General features: G+C 36.1%; 2 pseudogenes; both read left to right on the plus strand.

Moving 5' to 3' along the window:
* Positions 1 to 3,761: 3,761 nt before the first annotated feature.
* LOC107552037 (GTPase IMAP family member 4-like) lies at positions 3,762 to 6,446 on the plus strand (annotated as a pseudogene).
* A 391-nt stretch (positions 6,447 to 6,837) lies between these two features.
* On the plus strand, positions 6,838 to 7,701 carry LOC107552048 (GTPase IMAP family member 7-like; annotated as a pseudogene).
* The last annotated feature ends 738 nt before the right edge of the window (positions 7,702 to 8,439 follow it).

Below are 8,439 nucleotides of genomic sequence, written 5' to 3' on the forward strand. Positions count from 1 at the left end.
GTAAGACCTTTGTTCATTCTTCTCCCCCGAGTTAAGTCTTCCTCCATTTTGGAGAGTACCCAAGAGCGTAATCGACGTAATCAGCGTTGTTTAGGGGAAAACGTGCGTATGCATTGTGATACTCTTTAAAATTGCGGAAGATGTAAGTCGGGGGAGAAGAATTGTTGAACAAATTATGTCATTTTTGTTTTCTTTGTGCTCAAAACGTATTCTCACAGCTTTGCAAAACTGAAGTTGAGCCACTGATGTCACATGGACTGTTTTACCGATGTCCTTACTACGTTTCTGGACCTGGGAACATTACAGTTGCGTTGCTGTCTGTGCAGGGTCTGAGAGCTCTCACATTTCATCAAAAATATCTTAATTTGTGTACCGAAGATGAACGAAGGTCTTACGGGTTTGGAACGACATGAGGGTGAGTAATTAATGACAGAATTTTCATTTTTGGTTGAACTAACCCTTTAAGCTAAGAGTAAGGGCGGGGTTGACCTTGTTGCTATGGATGATGTCAGCATGCTTACTAACTATGCACACAGTGATTGACTGATAGTGTCTGTCAGAGATTTATACATAGAAATATTGTAGAGCACGATTTTATGTTGCCATAATCAAATAAAGGTTTAAAAATAAAAATGTTAATTGCCACATTCAAATAAACATTTTAAAATGCAGGCTATGAGTCACTAATTAAACAAGTAGGCTATATGTTCAACTAATTGTCAGCCTCTTACATGTATGCTTCTTGAAAAACAATTAGTGAATATGCATATAAACAGCCTTTTAATTAACAGAGTGGAATAATCATGGCTGATAGTAAGACATGCAAACGTAAAAGAAAACCAAACTGGACGCAAGAGGAGCTGTTACTTCTTGCCCAACTGGTTAATGAAAACAAGGATATAGGCTAATCAAAGCAAAATTGTCCCCGACAAGTTCTACAACAGTCATAATACCCCCGTGATTAAGGCGATATACCTTTTTAAAAGTTCATTATCGTCAAATGTTTCTAAAATGATTACATTCCGAGGTAGATTGCTGGCAACAGCCATTTTAGGATTGGTCTTAGTGACTTAGGAGTCCTCTTCACTATTGCCATAATCAAATAAAGGTTTAAAAATAAAAATGTTAATTGCCACATTCAAATAAACATTTTAAAATGCAGGCTATGAGTCACTAATTAAACAAGTAGGCTATATGTTCAACTAATTGTCAGCCTCTTACATGTATGCTTTTTGAAAAACAATTTGTGAATATGCATATAAACAGCCTTTTAATTAACAGAGTGGAATAATCATGGCTGATAGTAATACCCCCGTGATTAAGGCGATATACCTTTTTAAAAGTTCATTATCGTCAAATGTTTCTAAAATGATTACATTCCGAGGTAGATTGCTGGCAATAGCCATTTTAGGATTGGTCTTAGTGACTTAGGAGTCCTCTTCACTACTCCTAACCTTTCACAGATTTAGGAGCTAGTTTTACTGCTGAAATGCTTTGTGAAATACTCTTAGAGCAAAAATTGAGGAGTCCTAAATTTAGGACTGACACGCCCATTATTTTAAAGATTTTCTCCTAAATTGGCGAGTTATGAGCTACTTTTAGCCATAAGATGTTTTGTGAATACGGGCCCCCAAAAAAATCAAAATACTGAGAAAATCGCTTTCGTCCAAAATCGTCCAAATGAAGTTCTTAGCAATGCATATTACTAATCAAAAATTACGTTTTGATATATTTACAGTAGTAAATTTACAAAATATCTTCATGGAACATGATCTTTACTTAATATCCTAATGATTTTTGGCATAAAAGAAAAATCGATGATTTTGACCCATACAATGTTTTTTTGGCTATTTCTAAAAATATTCCCAAGCGACTTAAGACTGGTGTTGTGGTCCAGGGTCACATATATATATATATATATATATATATATATATCATGACTTTCTTTTTAGCTGTGCGGGACACTTCTCCTGGAACAACGATCTCAAAGTCTTTCTTTGAAGAAGTCAAGGACTAGAGAGAAGTCTTAAACGGTTAGTTCACACAAAATGAAAATTCTGTCATTAATTACTCACCCTCAGGTTGTTCCAAACCTGTAAGACCTTTGTTCATTCTTCTCCCCCGAGTTAAGTCTTCCTCCATTTTGGAGAGTACCCAAGAGCGTAATCGACGTAATCAGCGTTGTTTAGGGGAAAACGTGCGTATGCATTGTGATACTCTTTAAAATTGCGGAAGATGTAAGTCGGGGGAGAAGAATTGTTGAACAAATTATGTCATTTTTGTTTTCTTTGTGCTCAAAACGTATTCTCACAGCTTTGCAAAACTGAAGTTGAGCCACTGATGTCACATGGACTGTTTTACCGATGTCCTTACTACGTTTCTGGACCTGGGAACATTACAGTTGCGTTGCTGTCTGTGCAGGGTCTGAGAGCTCTCACATTTCATCAAAAATATCTTAATTTGTGTACCGAAGATGAACGAAGGTCTTACGGGTTTGGAACGACATGAGGGTGAGTAATTAATGACAGAATTTTCATTTTTGGTTGAACTAACCCTTTAAGCTAAGAGTAAGGGCGGGGTTGACCTTGTTGCTATGGATGATGTCAGCATGCTTACTAACTATGCACACAGTGATTGACTGATAGTGTCTGTCAGAGATTTATACATAGAAATATTGTAGAGCACGATTTTATGTTGCCATAATCAAATAAAGGTTTAAAAATAAAAATGTTAATTGCCACATTCAAATAAACATTTTAAAATGCAGGCTATGAGTCACTAATTAAACAAGTAGGCTATATGTTCAACTAATTGTCAGCCTCTTACATGTATGCTTCTTGAAAAACAATTAGTGAATATGCATATAAACAGCCTTTTAATTAACAGAGTGGAATAATCATGGCTGATAGTAAGACATGCAAACGTAAAAGAAAACCAAACTGGACGCAAGAGGAGCTGTTACTTCTTGCCCAACTGGTTAATGAAAACAAGGATATAGGCTAATCAAAGCAAAATTGTCCCCGACAAGTTCTACAACAGTCATAATACCCCCGTGATTAAGGCGATATACCTTTTTAAAAGTTCATTATCGTCAAATGTTTCTAAAATGATTACATTCCGAGGTAGATTGCTGGCAACAGCCATTTTAGGATTGGTCTTAGTGACTTAGGAGTCCTCTTCACTACTCCTAACCTTTCACAGATTTAGGAGCTAGTTTTACTGCTGAAATGCTTTGTGAAATACTCTTAGAGCAAAAATTGAGGAGTCCTAAATTTAGGACTGACACGCCCATTATTTTAAAGATTTTCTCCTAAATTGGCGAGTTATGAGCTACTTTTAGCCATAAGATGTTTTGTGAATACGGGCCCCCAAAAAAATCAAAATACTGAGAAAATCGCTTTTAAAGTTGTCCAAATGAAGTTCTTAGCAATGCATATTACTAATCAAAAATTACGTTTTGATAGATTTACAGTAGTAAATTTACAAAATATCTTCATGGAACATGATCTTTACTTAATATCCTAATGATTTTTGGCATAAAAGAAAAATCGATGATTTTGACCCATACAATGTTTTTTTGGCTATTTCTAAAAATATTCCCAAGCGACTTAAGACTGGTGTTGTGGTCCAGGGTCACATATATATATATATATATATATATATATATATCATGACTTTCTTTTTAGCTGTGCGGGACACTTCTCCTGGAACAACGATCTCAAAGTCTTTCTTTGAAGAAGTCCTTCATTATACTGGTAGTGCTTGGCATAATAGGTGTCACTGCCGCAATATTGGTGCAGGTATGTGTTTGAAATTGCTTTTTTAAAAGACATATTGTATAAGTAAAATTGTAAATATGAAAAAATGTGATCAAATGTTTAATATTTCTAGATGCTTAGTCAACAAAATCATCAGCATCATGTTTCAGTTCATGATTCAAGTGATATAGGTAAAGTACATATGTATAAAATGTGTACATATGTATATAATGATTAGCAAGTGATTATCATCTGAATTACATGTAATACCTATGATTCTTTTCAATGCACAGTGCAACATCCAGGTGAAGAGCTAAGGATTCTTTTGGTTGGAAAAACAGGTGTGGGGAAAAGTGCAACAGGCAACACTATTTTGAGGGAAAAGTTTTTTAAATCCGAGATATCATCCTCCTCTGTGACCGGGGAGTGTGAAAAATATAATGCAAGAATAAATGGCAGAAAAGTATCTGTCATTGACTCTCCAGGTCTTTTTGACACCAGCCTGACTGAAGATGAGGTGGTCAACAGAATTAAACTCTGTATCCCTCTCTCTGCTCCTGGTCCACATGTCTTCTTAGTTGTGATACAGTTGGGCAGATTCACAGATGAAGAAGCAGAAGCTGTTAGAATCATTCAAGCTGTTTTTGGTGAGGAATCCTCCAATTACATCATGGTACTGTTCATGGAGATTGACTGGAGGGCAAAAACATTCACACATTTGTGCGGGACAACCCAAAACTGCTCAGTTTCATCAAAACATGCAGTGGACGATACCATGTGTTCAACAATAAAGAACAAAACCCTGAACAGGTCACTCAGTTGCTCGACCAGATTGATAAAATGGTCACTGGGAATGGTGGTCAATACTACACCAGTGAGATGCTTGAAAGGGCTGAGAGCGCGATTGAGGAAGAGAAACAACGTATCCTGAAGGAGAATGAGGAGCAGAGACAGAGGGAGATAGAAGCTCTGAGGACTCAACTTCAGGATGAGGCCTATGAGAAAGCATTAGTAAAGTTAAACAATAAATATGGAGAGGTGGCAAGAATCCAAGCAGAGATTGACCTTCCATTCTTGATCCACTTGGTCAGTTCTTTGATTAAAGCAGTAAGCAAATTCTTCAAATTCTTCTGGTGACCTAAGTGAAAACAGACCATGTGGCTAGGGAAAGAGGATATAGAAAAATCTCATGATTTATAGATTGTATATTTGAAATTTACTTTACAAAGAGTTATTAATAAATAGAAACAAAGCATGTTTACGCTGTACATTCTGGTGAATATTAAAGTTTAATAATTTGAAGGTGGGTATATGAAGGTGTAAGTAAAATGTCTGAGAAATGTCTCTTTTATTGCAAGCTCTATATAAATGTGAAGGACTGCTTTCATTTTTTGTGTTCTATATAAGTTGTACTTGAGATTTTTTTTTGTGTGTGAGATCCTACTATATATATATATATATATATATATACACACACACACCTTGTGACCTCAAGTACTTGTCTTACTTTACTGTATAAGGTTTTGCAATGAATCATGAAAACACAAGAAATATTAAAAATATTATTTGACATAATTACATATTTTAATATTTTAGTAAACAAACTCTCCCTTATAGAGAAAAGGAAGATCAAACCTTTCACATAAGAGGGATCAACGAAGTACATCACAGAGAGTGTATTATGTAATCGTAGGTTTAGTGTAGAAATATTTTGATAAACTAGTTTGATAAGATAGTTTGATCAGATTTATATTTTGGAATAATAGGCATCCTTTGCTATTTGGAGGCTATTTGCAGATTTGAATTCCGGAAATGAGTGCTGTAAATGTATGGATAATGGGTGGGCATAATGGAAATTGGGCATCACTGATGAAATAATTGGCAGGTACCACTGATGTAGTAGTTCTCACAGGTTACATCAAATAAATATCGCAAGTTTTGGTCACATGTCACTTAATCTGAGTGTGAGAATGTTAGAAGACTCTTTCTTCTTACTATTTAATTCCAATGTCTCTGGAAAGATGTTTGGTAAAGTGACATTTACGCTCCGTCTGGTTACATGATGGGTCTGATGGTGGCACCGTCATCCACTGGTTGTGCTGGGCCATGTTACAGTGGGATGAAGGAGTTGATTTCTATTTAAACAGTCTTGAACATGAAGTACTATGGATTGCTGAACTCCTGGAGCACTGAGAAGGTTCTTTTCTGGAACACACAGATCTAAGAGCCTTAAAGATGAATGTCCTGAAGTCTGTACAGAAGGTCCTGAAAATGGGGAGGCCAATTAGCTTTTCTGTTCTCCACAAATGTGAAAGGGAATTGCCACCCTGTTTGACTGCTGTCCTCTACAATGGTTTTGTGAAGTACTGGGGAACCAGCCTTTTGTAGTAATTGTAAGCTGCAAGGATCCAAATTATAATAAGTTACATTTACACAAATAAAACTTGCAAAACTTGCAAACGAGACAACAGCTTGCCATGCATACAATATGCATCCGAGCCTCATTATACAACATCAAAATGTGTTCGTCCTTTTATTAAGATGACCAACTTCATCCAATGTCATCTAGGAAAGGGAAACATGGGTTTGCAGATGGCTGGTGTGGCCAATCCGAGCCTGGAAATGTCTCTGATGGAATGGGCACATCAAATGATCTGGGGTGCTCTCTGCAAGTGCTCTCTGAAGTGATTCAGCTTCTTGGCATGTTAGACTGTCCAAGTTTCAGATGCGTAAAGGAGGGCAGACAGAACAACTGCTCTGTAGACTTTCAGCTTGGTGGTCAAGCTGATCCCCTTTTGTTCCCACACTGATGAGCGGAGTCTGCCCAAGGCAGAGCTGGACTTGGGTATAACATCTGTTTCATCATCAATATGTTTGTTACAAACATTTTAAATCAGAGAGTTCCTCCTCTCTGACTGGATAATGTGAAAAATATAATGAAACAAATAAAAGGCAGAAAAGTATTCGTCCTTGACTCTCTTTTGTTCCCACACTGATGAGCGGAGTCTGCCCAAGGCAGAGCTGGACTTGGGTATAACATCTGTTTCATCATCAATATGTTTGTTACAAACATTTTAAATCAGAGAGTTCCTCCTCTGTGACTGGATAATGTGAAAAATATAATGAAACAAATAAAAGGCAGAAAAGTATTCGTCCTTGACTCTCCAGGTCTGTTTGATACCAGCCTAACTGTAGATTAAGTAATTGACAGGATTAAACGCTATGTTCCTCTCTCTGCTCCTGGTCCACGTGTCTTCTTAGTTGTAATTCAATTGGGCAGATATACAGATGAACATGCAGTTAGAATTATTTAAAAAAAATTGGTGAGGAATCCTCCACATCCACAATGGCACTGAAAGAGGAGCTGAGACAGAAGAAAACAAGCTCTGAGGACTACGCTTGATGGAGAAGCTTCTGAAAATGCAAAAGAAAACTTTACAATGAATATGAACAGCAGGCATGATAGCAACCCTTACGAAAAAGAAGTTTATTCAAGTGTGCTATTAGTATACTTCTTTTAAACTAAAAATAGGAAAGTGTACTTTTAGTCTACTTTTTATGTACTTCTCAATGAACATGCAGTTAGAATTATTAAAAAAAAAATTGGTGAGGAATCCTCCACATCCACAATGGCACTGTTCACTCATGTAGATCATCTGGAGGACAAAACATTCACACATTTGTGCGTAACAGCCCCAAACTGTTCAGTTTCATCAAAACTTGCAGTGGAAGATTCCATGTGTTTAATAAGGAAGAACAAAATCCTAAACAGGTCATTCAGTTGTTTATACAGATTGAAAAAATAGTCACTGGGAATGGTGGGCAACACCACACCAATAAGATGTTTAACATCAAGTAAGCGACTGAGGCGGAAAAATTGCACTTCCTGAAAGAGAAAGAGGAGCTGAGACAGAAGAAAACAAGCTCTGAGGACTACGTTTGATGGAGAAGCTTCTGAAAATGCAAAAGAAAACTTTACAATGAATATGAACAGCAGGCATGATAGCAACCCTTACGAAAAAGAAGTTTATTCAAGTGTGCTATTAGTATACTTCTTTTAAACTAAAAATAGGAAAGTGTACTTTTAGTCTACTTTTTATGTACTTCTCAGAAATGGGCTTTATGTAGTTCTCAGAAATATACTTAAAATGATATTTAAGTATACTTGACTTAAACTGAGAAAAAGTCTAAATATATTATAGCTATAATTGTGCTCCTAGAATCCGTGTTTTCATTGTTATACTGTAGGGGGCGCTAGTACACATCTTCTGTACAGAATTTCCAAAAAACACAAGTGAAGAAGAAACCGAAACAACAGATGCTTCCACGTGTATTCTAACACGATCATCAGACATAAAACAGTAGCAAAACTATGTAACATTATGGAATAAAATGTCGACCAATGAAGAGGTATTGATAACTGTCAAGCTTTGGGGTGTTGATCGACTTTATCTACGTGTTGATTATCATTCTGAATCCAATTCATAGTCTTTTTTCAGCTTTTTGTTCAAAATGTTCTTTATTTTTTATTTATGAAACTTATCCACATTCAAGTGTTTAAAAAATGCATGAAGCTAGAATAAAATGTATTTGTTTACAAGCAGATACCCTGTTCTTTTGATGTTTTGTATGTTCAGATATTCATAAAATATATACAAATTAATACCTAAATAGGGACATA

Source organism: Sinocyclocheilus grahami, unplaced genomic scaffold (genome assembly GCF_001515645.1).
Source record: "Sinocyclocheilus grahami isolate Dianchi unplaced genomic scaffold, SAMN03320097.WGS_v1.1 scaffold17.1, whole genome shotgun sequence".
In the NCBI taxonomy this organism is placed as follows: domain Eukaryota; kingdom Metazoa; phylum Chordata; class Actinopteri; order Cypriniformes; family Cyprinidae; genus Sinocyclocheilus; species Sinocyclocheilus grahami.